This window comes from Meriones unguiculatus, chromosome 12 (assembly GCF_030254825.1).
Source record: "Meriones unguiculatus strain TT.TT164.6M chromosome 12, Bangor_MerUng_6.1, whole genome shotgun sequence".
Taxonomy (NCBI): domain Eukaryota; kingdom Metazoa; phylum Chordata; class Mammalia; order Rodentia; family Muridae; genus Meriones; species Meriones unguiculatus.
Window position 1 is genome coordinate 46505056 of NC_083360.1, and position 18870 is coordinate 46523925.

Consider the following 18870-nt stretch of genomic DNA (forward strand, 5'->3'; position numbering starts at 1 on the left):
TGAAACAGGTTTAGGCAGTGAGTTGACACGCCTTAAATAAATAAGTGGAATTAATTCCCCAGCCCTTGAAACAATAGCAGCATGCATGCAGCAGGGAGAAATGCCCCATTGTTCCGGGTGCTGCCTGATACTGATATTATTTGTGTTTTTTCTGCGCTGCTTCCTCGGGGGCCTGGTTGATCCACTTCAGATTCATCCCCTGTTTTATTAGAGGTTGAAAAAGGTTCAGGACCTGGTTGTACCACGGCTCTCACCGACAGCCAAGGAACCAGTTTGGCGTCTGGTTTATCTGTTGTTTTACTGCTGACCTTCAAATCAACTTTAACCCCTGACCCCTGGAGGCATCTATCATGACAAGAGGCTGTTTAACACAAATGGTGCCCATTTATAGGGGAAGAGACTCAGAAGATTTCCTTTTTTATGAAGAATTTAGTTTTTCACCCCTCTTTTCTCAGTCACCACAGGTGAAATCCCTCTTAGCAGCTGGCTTACAAAATAATCTGAAGGGAGGCCCTAATGAGCAGAAGCACCCTCAGCTGGAGATAAATATATGCAAATGAGATGCACAAACAAAGGAGCCTGGACAGAGAAATATCTGCAATTCCAGCAAAACGCTGCCTGCAGCTCGAAGATGAACAGCTTTGATAAAATGGTAACAAAAAGCACCTTTTTATCCTCCAGCATGTTTTACATTGCAATAGACCATTGTCATTGCAGGCCAGTGGAGCATGCAGGCTTTGCTGCACTGTTCCAGAAAACCGGTTAAACATTTGTTTTAAGGCATTCATGAGATATAATCAATGGACTGCTTCTTTGTTGTTGTAATTTTTTTTTTTTTCTGACTGTGTTTCAGATGTTGCTATAGCCCTGTTACCTGTTGGTCTTTTTGTGGTTAATGCCACTGTCTTCATGAGCAAGGACACATTTTGGCAACTCTTTTTTTCCACTAGTTACAATGATTCTTTTTTTAATTTTTTTTTCCTGTTTCAAGGGAGAGAGATTTCAAGTTACTAATAGAATGGGCTTGGAGGAGCACCCAAACAACTAGCTTTAATGATGGCAATCAAGTGTGCAGAGCGTCAGAGGCGGCCATGGAACGTGCTGATTTTAATAAGCTTTAAAAAGGCAATCTCAAACTTTTAAAAGTCCCTTTTCAATTTAATCGTCCTTGGTTTATATGATTCCAAGGCAAACAAAACCATCAAAATATGTTTCCAATATGTATCCACAGTGTTATTTGATGGTGTTTTAAATTAGCATCCTGTTTGTAAAATATTGATTTGATGAGCTTTACAAACAGAAAAGCTGATATCATCAAACCTATCTATAGGGCTGAACATTTTTCTCTAAAAATGAACAAAGCTCCAGCCCCAAGACCTTACTAGAAGGCTGGGCTCCTGACTCCTGGAAATGGCTGCATATGAGCCTGTGTGTTTTGTTTTAGTGACTAGTCAAAAGCAGCTAAGGTGGGAGGGAAGCTCTGTGCACTTCACACAGTCACCAAGAGCAGCACAGTACCTGTTCCTGTCATCCATAACACCCCTGGCCTTCTGTAGCCAGTAAGAGTGGGAGTCCTTAAACCCCTTTGCCTAAATTGTTTCCTCTTGGTAGCTGGAGTCAGAGTGGAAGCATTTCTTCTGCCTGTGGCTTTCCCATTTTATGTGCATTTCATCAGGCAAATGTCCAATTTACTAATAACAAAAGAAATCTCATTTGTTTACTCACACCACTCCTGTTGCACTGGGGAGGGGGTGGGGGAGAGCCAAGCAGAGGCTAGAGAAGGAAGCAGAGAGCTTTAAACAGTCTGACCAGAGAGAAGGAAGAAAAAAAAATGCTTGTTTGGGTTTGAAAAGGACACGTGCTCCGTTAACCTACTGTCTGTGTCAGTGTATCATTAAATTCGGAATTTCAGGAGTTAATAGAAAGTTGTTATATTAGGGTTGCTTTTCCAAGCCTGGGTTTGAAGCAGCGGAATTATGTTCAACGGCTGTTGTTTGAAAGGGCAAGCGGCGTCTTAGGCACAGAACAACGAAATTACAGCTGAGATTTAGGTTAGCAAAAGCCGTCTTCTCTAGGCTTTTATGATTCATTATTTCCCATTAAATACAGTATTAGAAGTGTACACTAGATAGCTCATGGTTGCTGCTCTCGGAGCACATTATCTATATTACACAGGTCTGGGGAGCAGAATTAGAAAACTTTGGGGGAATGAGCAATATGTGTTTGCTGATAGAAGTACCATATGGCTCATCTTCTTCAATTGCTTTCACTGCGTCTCTGATGCTGGAGAAATTAAAGTTTTATTTGATGTGGCACAGCTTAATGAACTGTCTTCTGTTAGGAAAATTGAATATGTTTCCTGTTATTTGAGCACAGAGCCTCCATGGTTTGGCTGGTGGGGGGGTGCATTATGTATTGTTTATTTAGCATTTTGAAAACAAAAGCAAGATATTGAAGGGAAAATTGATTACTGCTGGAATGCATTATGTAATCAAGTTTTTTTCTCCTTAAATTTTCCTTTTACAATCCTCTGGCAATGCTTTAATATTGAGATCGCACTAGGTTTTTATGTTTTAAAAGACACAGAGTGTGATTTTATCAAAATACCTTCATTTACTTATTTTATACATTTACTTATGAGCAAGCCACATGAAATGTTAAACTCAGTATTGGGTGTGTGTGTGTGTGAACTTGTAAGAGTGGGATTTAAACTGATTACTGAAAATAAAGTACATATTCTACAGATTTATATGCTTTTAGTCAAACACATATAATTTTTCAAAACATATGAGCAAAAGTATACTTCTGTATACAGAAAACTTGGGTGTCAAGCCAGATACATGTTGGCACTGAAGATTCTGAGAAGGGGTCCATTAGCGTTCTGTTTCATTTCCTTATTTCTGTTCTGGACCTGGCTTTTTTTTATTAAAAAATATATATCTGAATATGCTTTTAAAAGACCCAACTTTAGAACACATGTTCTAATCTCTGCTTTTCTTTCGTTTTTTCAGTGAGAAATGTCTCTCACATGAGTGGAGGACTGACTAGGACACATCAACTTCCAGCAAGCAAGGAGGAAAAATAACCATTAAAATGTGCCAGCATTTATCCAAAATGTGGAATCCCACGCCCCCTGCACACACACCCCAAAAAGTCATTTGTCTTCTGTGTTCTGAGCTGTTTTGAGAATTCTGGCAAATACGGCCATTAAACAAACTTTTCACACAATATAAATAGTGTCCGTTCAAGAAAGGCTTCCAGTGTTTACAGTCCATAAAAAGGGAAAAAAGCTGGTATTTAACCAAGAGTAGTGCCCTTGAAAACGTCTCTGAACAAAGTGATCAGCAAAACTTTGGCTGCAGATCCACTGGTTTCTGGTCTTCCTTTCAGTCCCCTGCCATGAGGAATTTTCACCTGTCATCCTTTTGATGCATTTTTTTAAATTACTGAATTAAATTTTAGGAAGGGGCTCCCAACTTGGGAAGGGGAGGGGGCTTGATCATACCAACTTCCTTTGGAAAGGAGATGAAAACATCCCATTTTTCTGAGACCCCTCCTGACAGCCTGGGAGGAGGGTGAGCATTGCGCATTGTTATCAGCGTGGTGTAATTTGACTGTTGACAAAGTATCGGTGGCAGTGAGAATGAACGCAGTTAGGAGTGTGGCGGGTTGTAATCAAGAAGATGCTTAGCTGTGCAACACTGCATCTTGAGCAGATTTGAATCAACATTGCCTTAAGGGGATACACACACCAAAAAGAAAGAAGTCCATTCATTTTTCGAGAAAAAACTGGAGTGGCACTTGACATGAAATCTGACGTGCGTTAATTGCTCTGCATCTCTCCTAATTAAAGACTTTCAAAGCCCTTCGCTGTTGTCACTGAGAGGGTGCACTGTCTTGCTGGACGAATACAAAAATTGCATATTGGCTTGATCAAGAAGTTGTCTATATAAAGCCTGAACTACCTTCCCTGGTCCCTTCCAAAGAGCGGTCAGCTACAGAGTGAAGGCATCTGCTTTACTGCCACCCTGGATTTAAAATTTCAAGCCTTATTAAAATTGTTTCATTATGACACTCAATTTTAAGGAAGCAGGTGTCACTGATATTTTTTAAATAGATGGAAATTTCCCTTCGTATTCTACTGCATATGAAATATTTCAGGTAGAAAAAAAAGGCAGTAAAATGCTGTTATATCTGCATTCTCATATTTCTACTTAGACCTTGAAGAAGTTAGGGAGAGACAGATTTGTTTTTCAGAGACCATGCCACACATCCCATTTTTTTTCAGGCCTGAATCTAAACTAGCACCCCAGGCTCCCCTTCCCATCTTAAAGTCATTATACTGCTGTTTGGCCCCGGATTGCTACCAAATATGACACAATGATAATTTGGGCTTCCCTTTTCAACTTCTCTGGTGTAGCCCTTGAACCACTCTTAATTCATTAACATCGAATTTTTTCAATTTTCCATTTTCTTGCAATAACAATATTAATGCCGGGGTGAAAGCTTGATTGGAGCTAAATTACTTGTTACCTGCTGGCATTTATTTGTATGACATTGAATTATAAAGCTTTGCTATTGTCATGCCTTGGACGAATTGTTTATGACGCCAGTAATAGGAGTAATTGTTATTGTTGAAATTACCTGTCAGCTACCCATAGCAGTGGCCCTTGTCCCGCTGACAAATAGTGACAAGAGAGAGGCATCCTCCGTGCATCCCCCTGATGGCTTCTCCTCTGATAATAAGAAGTGCAGGGCCTCTGATAATTTGCCTGTCACTGTTGAGTGCAGCACAGAGAGAGTTGGCCAAATTGTTGTCATTCACTTTGACAAAGACAGCGAAGTGCCCGGTGCAGGCAGAGGATTATCAAAATAAATGAAATCACTCACACCTCCTTTGTTTGTTTGGCTCAAGAATTGCCTGGCTTTGTATGAGGCTGTGAAATCAAGGTCCGGTGCTTATGGATATACCTCTGTTCATTCTGGAAGAAGAATGGATGCCAGAGAAGGAAAGACAATATTGTAAGACTAACCATTTTGTAGTTTGCATTGGCTAGTAAGAAATTAATTTTAAGTAGAACGTCAAAATTGAAACAAGAATTATAAATATGTGACTGAATGCAGTGACTTAAAATTTATAAAATTTGTGAAACTCCGTTTTTCTCTTCTGTCCCTTATGCCCCTCACTCAGTTTTGGTTTGTGCAGCATTCAAATTCAGTTAAGCTTTTTTTTTGTTTTGTTTTGTTTTTTAATGTAAGAATTTTCCAGTTGCAGTCAAATTTTCTTTAAAAGTTTAGAATTCTGCATCCTCGACTCTTGCAGCTCTGAAATATTATAGAGTCAAATAGTCAAATTTAGTATTATTATCTCAAATGGCCAGTTCCTTCCCGTAAATTACCTTGTATTTATATACTATCTTCGTATGTAAGGAGATAAATGAAACATAGTCCCAGCTATGAAGCATCAGTTATCACAGACTTGTGGAGGAAGCAAAATAGCCCTGTTATTGCCTGAGCTCAAATATAAATATTTGCATTTTAAGCCCTCTTGGTTGCAGTGGGTGGGGTGAGCCTGTCATCAGAGAGGAAGAGGTTGGGGGGGGGTGAAGTCTGGGAGTGTCCATGGCTGAAACAAATAGACTGTAAGCTTTGTTCTTGCATAAGCCAGAATCAGTCTCACCTTTCCAAAAAAATAAAAAAATAAAAGGCGTTGTTTCTAGCTAGCAAAATTCTTATTTTTAAGGTGCCTAGGAGGCTATTTTTCATTGATCTTTTTGACAAATACTTGCAGCAAAATGAAGTCCAGAAGGAAAGAGGAAAAGGAAAGTCGGATGGATGTTGAATATTGGCTTCTTAGAGGATAGTAATCAGTTGTTTATTGGTCTCTACCAGACGAGTAATGACCAACTGCGGAGTTAAGTGCCAGCCACACCGCCTTGGGCCCTTCTCTCCTAACGTCAGCCATTATCTGATTAGAGAACCTTGGAGAAAGTCGCTATTGCATAACTTTATGGGTCTTAACAGTGCAGGCTGGCTGGCAGAAAAACTACCTAGGAGGGTTGATAAAGCAACGGTGATTTTATTTACTCCACTTACACCTTGCTCTCAGCACTGGCAGCTGCAGGAAAAAAAAAATCTCAAATTGATCCGAATAGGAACTGTGTGGTGCATGGGGAAACACAGGGAAAGTGATCTGTTCCTTAAAGCTTTATTGGGGTTGCACAGCTTGAAGTAATGACACTTGGAAGCAGCTCAACACTTTCTTAGGTGGTATGTACTTAAAGCAAATGGAGAGGTTTGGAGCACTGCTAATCATACATGTAATAATGCACTGACAGGAATAAAATGTGTTTCTGATCTTTAATAAGAATGTAGTCTTCTGAAGGCTGCGACTCCGTGGTTAACTGTGTTGAATGTCCCTGATGAACAAGTGGGAAGAGTGACATAATGAAGAGGTTATCTGTGCTAATAAAAATGCCCAAACCTGTCTTGGAATGTGATCCTTCCAAGAGATAATTTTTTAAGAATGTCACATGCCCTGGCTTTCTGTGAAGACCTACCGTTAGTGATCCCAGGAAGGGAAATAAACATACGTTTTCAAATGAAGATACTTAAAATGTGCCCCATATTCCAGCATGTTGCTATAACCCGGTCTTTTTTATGCTCCTCCTATAAAACCTAAATTAAGCCTCTTAGGAGTGATTCTGCTGCAGGTTCCCTTGAAAAACACAATACATTTTAAATGCTTGGAGCTGAGTGCTCGGCAATACGTAACCACTGGCGTGTAGCTTCCTCTCCCTTCTGACAAACAACAGCTTTCCTAAGAAGAATCCCTTAAAATTCAGCTTCACTGGGAAGGGAAACTTTCAGCAAATACCCACTGTTCCCGCAGCGGGGTGAATGAAGTGACTGGCTGAAGATCCTCCCCCACCCCCTTCCATTTTGAGACACACATCAGTGTCAAAGGCAACTGCACATGTCCCTTTTGCTCCTCTAAATAAAGCTGAGAAATGTTAAGGGAAAAAAAATGTCAGAAAATGCTCAGTGGCTTACAGCACAGTGTCTGCTCCTCGCCGGGAGGATGGCAGGGCAGCCTGGACAGTGCGATTCTGAAAGCTATGCTTTTGTGAACTGTTTACTCTGTACACTGGAGGAAGTTTTATCTGGGAAGATTTGGTGCTCTGTTTGACAGTATGCAACCTCCAGTTGTTTGTGCTCAGCCTGGCCATTCTTTAATATCTCTTCTCTGTGTGTATTTTTTAAATCAAAGCAATAATGCATTCTTCTAATCTGGCGTGTTTATTTACCCGTGTGCTGTATGGAAATGCATTTCGGATACTCCCAGACTTTTCTTCCTCCTCCTCCTCCTCCTCCTCTTCTTCCTCTTCTTCCTCCTCCTCCTCCTCCTCTTCCTCCTCCTCTTCCTCCTCCTCCTCCTCCTCCTCCTCCTCCTCTTCCTCCTCCTCCTCCTCTTGGTTCTAAAATCGCTCAATCCCAAAGAAAGCAGAGAAAATGCTGGGCTTGTACGTATTGAAATTCACCAAATTGATCAGTCCTTCATCTCTTTAACTAAACTGTGTCTATATCTCTGGGGCTTTCCAGACAGTTCATTTATATTTTTAAAAGACATTTACATTCATTTTGTGTATTAAAAAATAAACAGCTGGGAAAGATTTACAATTTGTTTTGTTCTACTTTTCTGAAGAATATTTAATTATCACAAAACAGAAAAATAGCAGGAAGATACTTGTCATACCTTAATTGTGTTTAAAATTTAATGGCTAAAAAAAAATATCTTACAAATTCAGTTCTAGGCAACACCCTAAAAAAATGACAAGATTCATTCTTCACAAACAAGGTAAAACGCAGCTGATTTTAAATATAAACTTTTCCAAAATAGGTTACAAATGAATTTAGACAAATTTGGCTCTTAACCTTTAAAGAATTCCTGCCCATTTCTGTATGTCTTTTATTACATTAATTTTTTATTTAAATTACATCATTAACTGGATATGAATTTATCAAGAATACATGTATTGATTTATAAAATAGTACCATTAATTATTATAATAGCTAGATGTAGATGATATTACAAAGCCATTTAAAGGTTTTTAATATAACTTGGACATACATAGATAGATAGACATTATGGACAACACTACAATTTAAACGGGCTACCAGCAGTTAATGAAAGCTTAGATTTATATTCTAGTTTAGAGATTGATCATATTGTTTCTTTGTAAAACTACTTACATCGTGCCATTTTTCAAAGGATGTCTCAATAAAAAAGCTAAATAAAATATTCAGTCAATTCCCAAAGCAGATTTTGTTTTCTATATTTTAAATGCTTAGTGAAAATAATTAATAGTGTGTGTTCCAAGCTTTGTCATTTCCATTTCAGGGTGGCTTTCCTGGGGGTAACCTCATTTGCATATGCACACTTTCACACACTTCTGATCCATGCTGAAGCAAACCCCTTCTCTTCATTTCATCATCTTCTACCCAACCCACCCAGGTATATTTTACAAAACCCACACCTCAGCACTCATAAGCCTTTTTGGTATCTTTTATGTTATGCTTTATTTTTTCCTTGCTTAAGGTTGTGGAGAACTGGGACTTACCCCAAAGCTGCAATGCAAGCAATCGCGGAGATAATTTGGGTAAGAAAGCAATCTGAAGAGAGAAAAAAAAAAAAACAAGAAAAAATATAAGCAAGTAACACTTTCAAACTACGTTTCAGATGGTAATTAGCCAGTGAGTAGATAGAAATTTGAATTCTTTCACATTGTCCTTGGCTTGGGTCTGCGACTCTTTATTAGTATCACTTTTCCCTGCCTGGCAACATATGTTACCGATTTATTATAGCATTTCTACTGTTAACAGACAAATCTAAAGGCGAGCTGAGAGGGCTAGCTTCATCTGATGACTCTAACAACAACTGTGGGGCATCCTTGAGGGGGAGCCAATAGGCTCTTTTGAAGCTATAATGCCATTAACCCTTTGGATGCTGAAATAGCAAGCCTAAATTGTCTCAGTCTTTTTGTAGGCCCTACAGGTTTACTGAGGCTAAAGATAAATGCCAATGATGTGTTTTATAAAGATCTCTGTAGCCTCCTAAACACCTTCTTCCACACAGTCCATCTCAAGTCCCCTACAGTCTGAATGAATCATTGGCCACTTTATGTCCCCCCCCCTTTTTTTACAGCACAGTGTAACCTGTGCACATGGGGATAAGTACCCCTCCATTGAGTCTCAAGTTGCCACCCACCTCCTCCTGGATCATTAACTCTCTATGATTTTCTTAAAAGAAACAAACATCCTTTGGAATTTAAATACTCACATTTTTAATATGTATACATCTCAGAAAAGCACAGTTTAATGGAATTGTTCTTTAGCCAAGAGTCTGGAATTTGTTCCAAATTAGGAGATGGCAAATTTTAAAGCCATTTGCATGTGTGTGTGACACTGAGTAAAGGTTTATGCCTTGAACTGTCTCCGTATGAACATGTGTCCATTCCCACTGGATGCGTACACTGAAAAAGCCAGTTTCAAGTTGCCCAACAACACTTTCACTTCCGGTAGTTTGTAGTTTTTCCCAGCCCAGATGGTTATCCAGTTGTTTTTAAAATGTTTTAAACAGGTACTTTGTTCAGTTAAGTGCCCATGTGAAATTGCCAAATATCAGACATGCCTTTGAACATTTAAAAATGAATCTCAAATATTGGGAGCCAATGTTCCTTGTCTAAATGTCTCAGATTAGCAACTAAATTTTAACAACATTTTATTATTAGAATCAAACCAATTTACAGAAAAGCAAATGTTCAGAGCAGTGATCTGATGCAAAGGTGAATTCTGAGGCACAGAGGCACTATGACCTCTGGTCTGTCCAAACACAGCGACCACAGATCATCCCTCCTACAATGCTAACAGTGCTGTGGCTCTCAACTGACCTTAGGGCGTCTGAACGCAGAATTTTAGTTCATATCAGATGGTCCAACAATTCTCTCCCTTGAACCCATTTATCTGTTCTAGTTTTTACAAAAGTTTCTCAGGTCTTCATTATTCACACTTCATTACACTGTCACAGTCTTTTCTCAGTAGTAACTATATACAGCATTAACTATAACATTCAAAAATAATGATGGCATAAACTTTAGATGTATAATTATACCACTGCATCCTAGTCTAATTCAGGTTAATATTTAAGTAGGGTTATTATATATATACCTTTGTCAGGCACTTGCTATATTCATTTTCTATTTTGTCCCCAAGAGGCATCATATAGTGACCTGACTAATCGCTGTGAATAATTTTAGACCTAGGTAATTATGATCAAAAGGATTTCAGCACAAGAAAAAGGAGGGGAGTTTTTGGAAGCTGTAAACACCCTGCAGTTCTGAGAAGTATCATTCATAGAGTTAGGAACGACTGTTAACCTGCTCTGCTACACCAAAAATAAAATTCGCGGCATGACTAAGGCACCTTAATGTTTCAATATTAATCCTCTCAGGAAAAAGTGAATGTAAGCAATGGGCCCCTTCTTCAAAGCACAAGTGAGGGTTTGTTGTTGTTTGTTTGTTTGTTTGTTTGTTTTTCTCAAAACAAAGCCTCCAGCAAAGTTTGATAACATTGTACCCAGGCTTCAAAGTCTTCTAGAACAGCCACCGGGCTCTGTGGTCATCTGGCTGACACTTGCCAATATTCACCGTATTCTCTTTCTGTCCCCTCCAACCTAAAACAGGTGTCTTTTAAAGCCTGCATCTGAGGTTGCTCAGCGACTTGGCCCTTCTTGTGGCTGCCAAGGCCTCAGCTGGCAGCCCGTCACCCCCTGTTGCTCCCTCACCTCTACCCCGACCCCACAGCCAAACTCCAGCTTTCTGTTTGGCCCATCGCTTTTGCCACACCCCTCCCTCTTCTGACCTATACTTTTTTCTAGATCAGACATAGGCAGGTTGAGAGGTAATGAGAACCAGATGGACATGGTGCAGAAATTACCCAAATGGGTATGAAACTGTGGAGAGCTGTCAGGCATGGAGAGAAGCTGGAATTTTTCAGCAATAAAATGGGATTTATCGTCACTCTACCACAGCCATTGCCGACAACAGTTTCCCTGGACAGAAACCCTATTCCAACTGGCCACGCCCATGCAGATTCTTTTTGCCCAAAGAGTGATGATTGGTATTCGTTCTAAGGCTCAAATGGGCTGTACTGAAGGTGAAGCGTTAGGCCAAAGTCCTGCATTCCCCACTGAGGCAAATGAACCCGCTAAATAACTTCCTTCCACAGCGGCTGTGTAATTGAAACCAGAAAGTGAGAGAATTTGATAAATTGCTTGACCCGAAAGAATGTTAAGGTCATAAATTTTCATTGCATGTTTTCCACTCTTTTTTTTAACATTTTTATATATTGATTATATCTAGTATTTGCCTCAAAATTCAACACGCTTACAGATCATCAGTTGTGCCCCAAGGGGAAAGCACAGTAAATCACCAATTAGAAGGGCAAGGGGCATTCTCTTTTGTCTTTCAGAGAGGGATGTCAGCTCCTTGGTCCTACAAGGACCATCATGGAGGTGTCTTATATTTCAAAATTATTCCAACTTAGCACACAATTTGTTCTAGCATGGACAAAGTAAAATCTACAAGAGAGATTTTTCTCAGAAGGGTCCTGCTCCGCTTCCATCCATTAAGAATGATGAAATGTTAAGAGGCTGGCAATCCATTTGCAGCAATCACACCCACATACCTTCCTCCACACACACCTAAAAAAAGAAGTCTGGTATTTAGCTACAAAGGTTGATCCTCGTCTTTATGGTAGATGGAAGACCGTGTCTGCGCACACATTAGTGAATGACTGTGCTTCTAAAGACTGGTTTCAGCAAGCCTGATTTGAAACTATTGAAACTTCTCTTGAACTATGAATTGTCTTAAAATGAAAATAAAACGTCTTCAGAACAGTTCAAGCTATACTTCATGTATTCTAAAATAGAACAATATACTACGGCTATCACAAAGTAGAGATTTCTACACTTTTTGCTGTATCATTTTAACTGTTTTTCTAAAAATATCAATGAGCACATTTGTCAGCATTTTAATTCATCCACATTTTCTGCGGATCCTGTGTAGTGGGCTGTAATGACATAAGACAGCTTCGGTAGATTTTTAGAGCCAAATTTTCATCCCTGTGCCTGATAAGGACAACTTATCCCTTGTGGACTTGCACGCTTGATTTGTTAAACTAGGCCACAAGGAAACAATGCTGATTGGCCATTAAGATAATTTCTCTAATTTACAATGACTCCATCTCGTTTGTTTTCAATTGCTAAGTTGAAGGGTAGCATGTGATGCTGCCTTCCTACCGTGTGTAAGCGGTGCATATCAACCATGTGTGAGTTTTGCTTACACACACCAAAAAATGGGTAATTTACACTGAGTTCCATCAAGTGCCAAGTGCGTTCAGTAGGGTGAGGTCAGATACTTTTTGTGTTGTTCATCACAATTAACGACCAAAGCTTGAGAAGAGTATTTGTGTGTGAAAGAAAAAAAAAAAAAAAAAAAAAAAGCTAATAATGTAGGAAATAGTCCATAAATCCCAAATAAGTTTTCCAAAACATGAAGTTGGATATTTTTCTTTCTCTTTAGTGATGCGAAGAAGTAACTAGTATTATAGTTGTTTAAAAATCCTGGAACCTGGCACCATTAGGCATGTTGATAATCTTCACATGCTATTGCTTATATGTGTATACATATTTTCATAAGAATTCACCAATACATGGGCTGGAGAGATGGCTTAGCCGTTAAAGGCTAGGCCTACAAGCAAAACTATAAGAAGTCACCAACACACCCTCCTCTTCAAGAGGGGGGAAGGGACTGTGATCATACACACACATATGATCACCTTTAATTGAGTGGATTTTTTTCTATCAGTTCTAAAACGTGGCTTCTCTTCTCTGTGCTTATTTTGTTGTTGTTATTGTTGTTGTTAAGAGACTGTCTCAAACAAACAAAATAAATAACTCTGTGAATATATATGCATTTATAAGTTTAAATAAAATATGAATAGAAAGTGGATCCAGTCACTAATATTTTTGCAAACTAACATTCAGCTGACACAACTCAATTTTATCCCGCATCACATTAGTGTCATAATGGTAATGACTAGCCTTTATTCACTAACAGTTTGAGTCAGCACTTTGAGACATTTTCAAATTAGGTCATACTGCACATTTGTGGCTGATACAGAGGTTGATTAAGAGAGCCATACAATTGTAAAGTGATGTGGTGTGAGCTGAATTAAGTTCTCTCCGATAGTTTCGGGAAATGAGAGCTACCATAACTTAGCAGAAATCATGTGTGGACTATCAGGGGATAAATTTCTATGGAGAGCTTGGGGGATTTTTCATTTGCAATTTAACAAAGTCACTCCATCTCTTATCAAAGACTTCTATCACAGAACCTGGAACAAGTAATGAATTGCAGAGTGGATACTGGAGTCCTGGTCCCCAGCACTGTCAGCTTTTGCTCTTGTGCCCCTTTTGATCATCTCAATAAAGATCTATTTTCCCCTTCTAGATACTGTCTACAACTTTTCTAAAACAGAAATGAATGATACTGTTGTATGACTAAACCATTTACCCATAACTTAACAACTTTCAAACAACCTTTAATTGCTATATAGACTAGAGTTGGAGGGAAAAAAAAAAGAACCATCTGTTTAAAGTGATATTGTCATGGAAAATCCATGAACTCATCTAAATTCTAAGGAGTAGGATTTTTTTTTTCAGTTTATCTAGCACTTTAAGTAAATTGTAAAAATGCCTCCCAAAAGTTAAAAGGCAAGAATACCTTTTAACTGAGTTTAAAGACAATAAGAAAACAGAAAGCTGAACTCTTAACCACTGGTTTGATCAATGAAAACAAAAATAGTGTTCTTGAGGCTGGAGAGATGCCTCAGAGGTCCAGAGCATGCTTTCCTGATCTTCCACTGGACCTGAGTTCAGTTTCCTTCCGGCAGCCATGTTAGACGCCTTGCAACAGCATGTACCTCCAGCTTCCAGGGATCCAAAATTTCCAGCCTCCACCAGCACCTGCGCTCATGTGCTTGTCCCCACAAACAAATACATAATTAAAAAAAAATCAAACATTGTAATAAGCAAATGACTATTATTACAGTATTCATGTCATACTGCCCTGTCCATAGACTAAGGAAGGCCTGAGACACACATACTGGCTTGTTATGACTGCATTACAATATTTTCAGGGTGCTGTTATCTTAATTTGGCTATCCCCTTCCCCTTTGTTGTTGATAAACTTTATAAATCACTTGGCCCAGATCTGATCATTTAATGCAAAATGGATAGTTGCATTTTCAATGGAGTTTCCTGTGATCCAGATTAAAAGACAAGTGTCCCTCTTTCATTGTCTTCTAATTAATACTAGAGGCAATGGTGGCACTATTGCTCAAGCCCAAACATTTTCATCTTAAACAAACCCTTGGTATTTGCAATCACTTAATTTACATTTTCAAAAGGTCACTTATGGTGCTAGTTGGAACGGATTGTACATTTTATTTATTTTGAAGGAGGCTAATTTGCCTTAGCATGGGCAATGTACCTTTCCAGTTGCAATGAATAAGTTAAAGCATTTGGGGTATTTTGTTAAACAATTAGGGGAATACTTGAGTTTCTCCAACATTTGACTTAGTAGAGGAGACTTGATAGCATGCAGTGAGCTCTGTTTATTATCGGTTGGATTTTTATTTTTATTTTTCAGAATGGAATCAGCAGCATTACAAGAGCACAACATGGCTCCTGACGATCTGGCACAAAGTGATTAAATAACGTCATTCTCATTTTATATGCTAATAGTATATTTATAATCTCTACAGCATATCCAATTTAACAGTTTTATTCTCTGTTTAAAAAGTATTCCCTATTAGTGGAAGAGAATACCCTACATTCAGCATGAGGCTGGCTTAATTGGGCTTGAGCACATTTGTGTAATTAGTCCACTTTCCTAATATTTCATCTATAATTACACAAGAAACAATGTGCTTAAGTTTTATAAAACTGGTGAAGGGAAGACTTGGGGGGGTGGGGAACATGAGCATTTCATTTCCACCAGCTCCCAGTCCTTACTAAGAGCCTAGTGAAAACAGTTCAGGAGAGTGTGAGCCTGCTGGGTAAGGGATGAATGCCCAGGGACTCTAGATCTAAAAGTAAGAATTATTCTCTCCATGTCCCCATCTTGCCTGACAATTTTAGTGGTAAAATTGTTTGGGTTAAGCCCTGCTGTCATAAGAGATGCCAGAGAAAAGTGCAGAATGCTCACATTCCCTGTGACTGTCCACCTTCAAGATTTTTGGATGCCAAAGGATTTTGGCCTGAAGTCTAACGTGTCCTCACCCTCCATGCCTCCTTTTCCTAGCATTCACAGCTCTGCTAGATAAGTTCATTCCAAACAGCAGAGGGATTTAAGACAGGGATCCAGAGATAAAGCTGATGAAGAAATGAAAGTGTGCTAGGGGGAGTGAGCATTCCAAGAGTGTGCAGACCTGCGCCTAGGAGGTCAGAGTATATGTCAGGTTCTAGAACCACAGAGGAATGTTGCCATTTTAAGAGACATCACCATGCAGGTTGTAGAGTAAGACTTTGATATGCCAACCCTCTTCTTCTTCCTCTTCCTTCTCCTTTTCCTCTGCCTCCTCTTCTTCTTCCTCAGCATTGCATCTGCTGAAAGCTGTGCTGAAGGCAAATAGCCCTCTGCAGTACTGAGTAGTAAAGAGGGCAATGCTCACATGGCTAGGAGCAAACAGATCAATAACTGCCACAGACCCCTTCTCGGCAGCCTTAATTAAGACTTTCGTGTGGATATAGCATTCCAAACAACCCCTGTGTGAATACAAGATAAGGAAAAAAAAATGTATTTATTTTGTCTTCACATTCCTAAGGCACTATACCAAGAAGCAGGAAATAAGAAAGTAGCAACCATGTTGAAAAGAAACCTTCACATGAACTCAAATTATTTTAGCTGAATGAATTAAGAAAAACTTCAAATGACCAAAAACTAGAGGCCAGTTCGCTCTAAATCCTTGAAGTCACATAGCCAGGTACGCTTGTGCTAGCTTATCCTTTATTCTTCCTTTGTACCAGCTTATACTAATGTCTGTGCTCTGAAGCAATGCCAACTCTATGTTTGACCCCTAGAGGCAAGTGCACTGCAAAGGCACCAGCTTTTCTTCTTGCTACTCTTTGGTGTGGCCACATCACTTGCCTGTCAGAATGTACCATGATGTGGCTGAACGAGATCTGTGTTGGTTGCCGCAAAATGATGATTTTTATGCACTGACACACACAACCCCCCCTCCCATGCACACTTCTTCTGACCATATCCACATCACTTGGAGAAGGAAAGGCCAAGAGGAAATTATGGCTGCTTTAGACAGCAGCATAAATTTTCTTCCTATTTTTAACCTAGCTTTTAATTTAATAAGTTTTATGACCCTTATATTAAGTACATATGTTTTACAAGACATTGTGTCCCTTGAGTCACCCTGAGTTTTCTCTACTGGACCAGAGTTAAGTGAATGAGTACTAGGCTTCTGGTTTCATGTCACCCTGTGCTTGATCCTTATGATATGCCTGGTAACCCTTCACCAAAGTAGAGCATGCCACTCGAAAGTCACGTAGAGGTCAACACAGGCTGTCATAAATGACATTATCTCATTACAGTATTTTACATTTCATTTCTCTCTCACACACACAGGTTTCACAACAAATAATCAAGGGCAGGCAAAATATTAGAAATGGCCTCTGATCTTGACAATTGTCAGTGAAGCAGAAACAAAACTTTTATACATTGGATCTATTAGTCAATACAAAGAATCGCTCGCCGGGGGGAAAATCCTAAAGATTCAAAAAGACAACCATGTCTCTTTGAAAATGTAAAATGTCATCAATTTTCTTATATGAGACATCTATTCTCATCTGTCTACAGTCACTTGAAATTAGCATAGTATTATTTGAATATTATTTGGATGTAATAAAGCTTTGCAATCTCAACAAAAAGATGTTTTAAATAACTTATCAATAGTGATTCAAGAAGAACATGTTCAGCTGTTGGAGAATGGAGAAAACCACCCACAATGTTTGTGTAGAGGAGGTTTTCCTGGGTTGTGTATGGTAAGGGCTGGGATCAGGACTGACAGAACAGAGGTATGACTTGGCCTACAGTTGTGTTGTAACAACCTAAGGCTGGTGATTGAAGTTGGTTGGTTTCTTAAGTTATGAAAGTGCAGCATAGTTTTACAAAATATAGGTGTAATGGGCCAAGCTAATATTCAACTAGAAAAGATAATAAAAGTTTTTAAGTATTCTTCATAAATCAGCTAATTCAATTCTGATTTTTTTTAAAATGGCTTTTTCTACACATCTCACCATTTACTAAATCAATAAGCTACTGAAAAAGCCTTTTAAGTCAGTGGATTAAGGCTCTGTCATACTGAAGATTGGAAAGATTCATATTGTCCCAGATTCTGTGCCAGACCATAGATCTCTGTACACCTATGTTTACTGACCTATGAAATCTAACTCAAGAAGCTAGCGATTTCTTTTCTATTCACTTTGTTTACTTTTGCGCCACTCCAATGACTTTGAACAGCATGGTCTCAAAGTATGACTAGTTACTTGTAGGACCTTTCTCAAAACTCCACAAAGCAATTGATTTTCATTTCACAGCCGTGTGTGGCTCTAACATTGATCTTTTGTCTGTAGTTTTATTGCTAGGGGAAACCATCCATTATTTTCAAAAGAAGAAAAAAAAAGATCTCAGCCTTTCTACATTTCATTTCAAGATGGAATGACCTAAATATTAGACCTGCTTAAAACCCATTTAAATATTTGACACCTTGTACACTATTTGCATTTAAGAGGCTTTTTGATTTTGGTTTTTGGAAAGAATGCAAGAATCTTCAATACCTATAAACTCTTGGTTCATTCAACTAAGTTGGGGCCACACTAAGAAATATAGGATGGGATAAAATGTTGGCATCAGGCTCAACAAAAACAAGGGCTGGCCATTCTAACCATTGCAGAGAACTCCTGGTCACCTCCCAAGGGGCAAATTGATGTCAAGTTCTGCTGTCTGTCAGGATTAAGTGCCTGTTTGCTTTTTCACTAACATGTGGTTTGAGAACAAAGCAGCTCAAATCTCCTCAGTCCTAACAAAGCATCTCAAATTGCTGAGTAAAATTCCTTAATCCCCCATCTTAATCTGAAAACACCAGAAGCATGGTGGAACACCCTGCTCTCTTTCTGTGCCACTCTCCTCTCCACCCACCCACCTTCCCCATCCCTGACCACGCACTCCTCCTCAACCTGACACTTCTACTATATGATTCACAGCAGAGTGTTTTCAAGTTGGAAATTCAGATAAGGTAGTCCAAGATCTGCCTGGCTGGCTCTAGACATGTTTATGCTATAGCTACTTCATTTAATGATCAATAGGAAAATAAAAAGACCAAACAGGGGATTCACTAACCATGTTCATATGTCCTTCAGGTCATATACATACAAACACTATACATAATAAGGGTTTTTTGTTGGTTGGTTGGTTGGTTGGTTGGGTTTTCAAGAGAGGGGCTCTCTGTGTAGTCCAGGATGTCCTGGAACTAATTCTGTAGACCATGCTGGCCTAGAACTAACAAAGATCTGCTTGTCTCTGCCTCCCAAGCGCTGGGACTAAAGGCATGCGCCACTTTGCCCCTCTCATGTCATAAGTTTTTAGGAATATGTTTAAATTGCCATTAGGGGAGATTTGTAATCTCCAAAGTGACAACCAAAAAAAATGACATTTTAGCTAAAAAATATTTAGA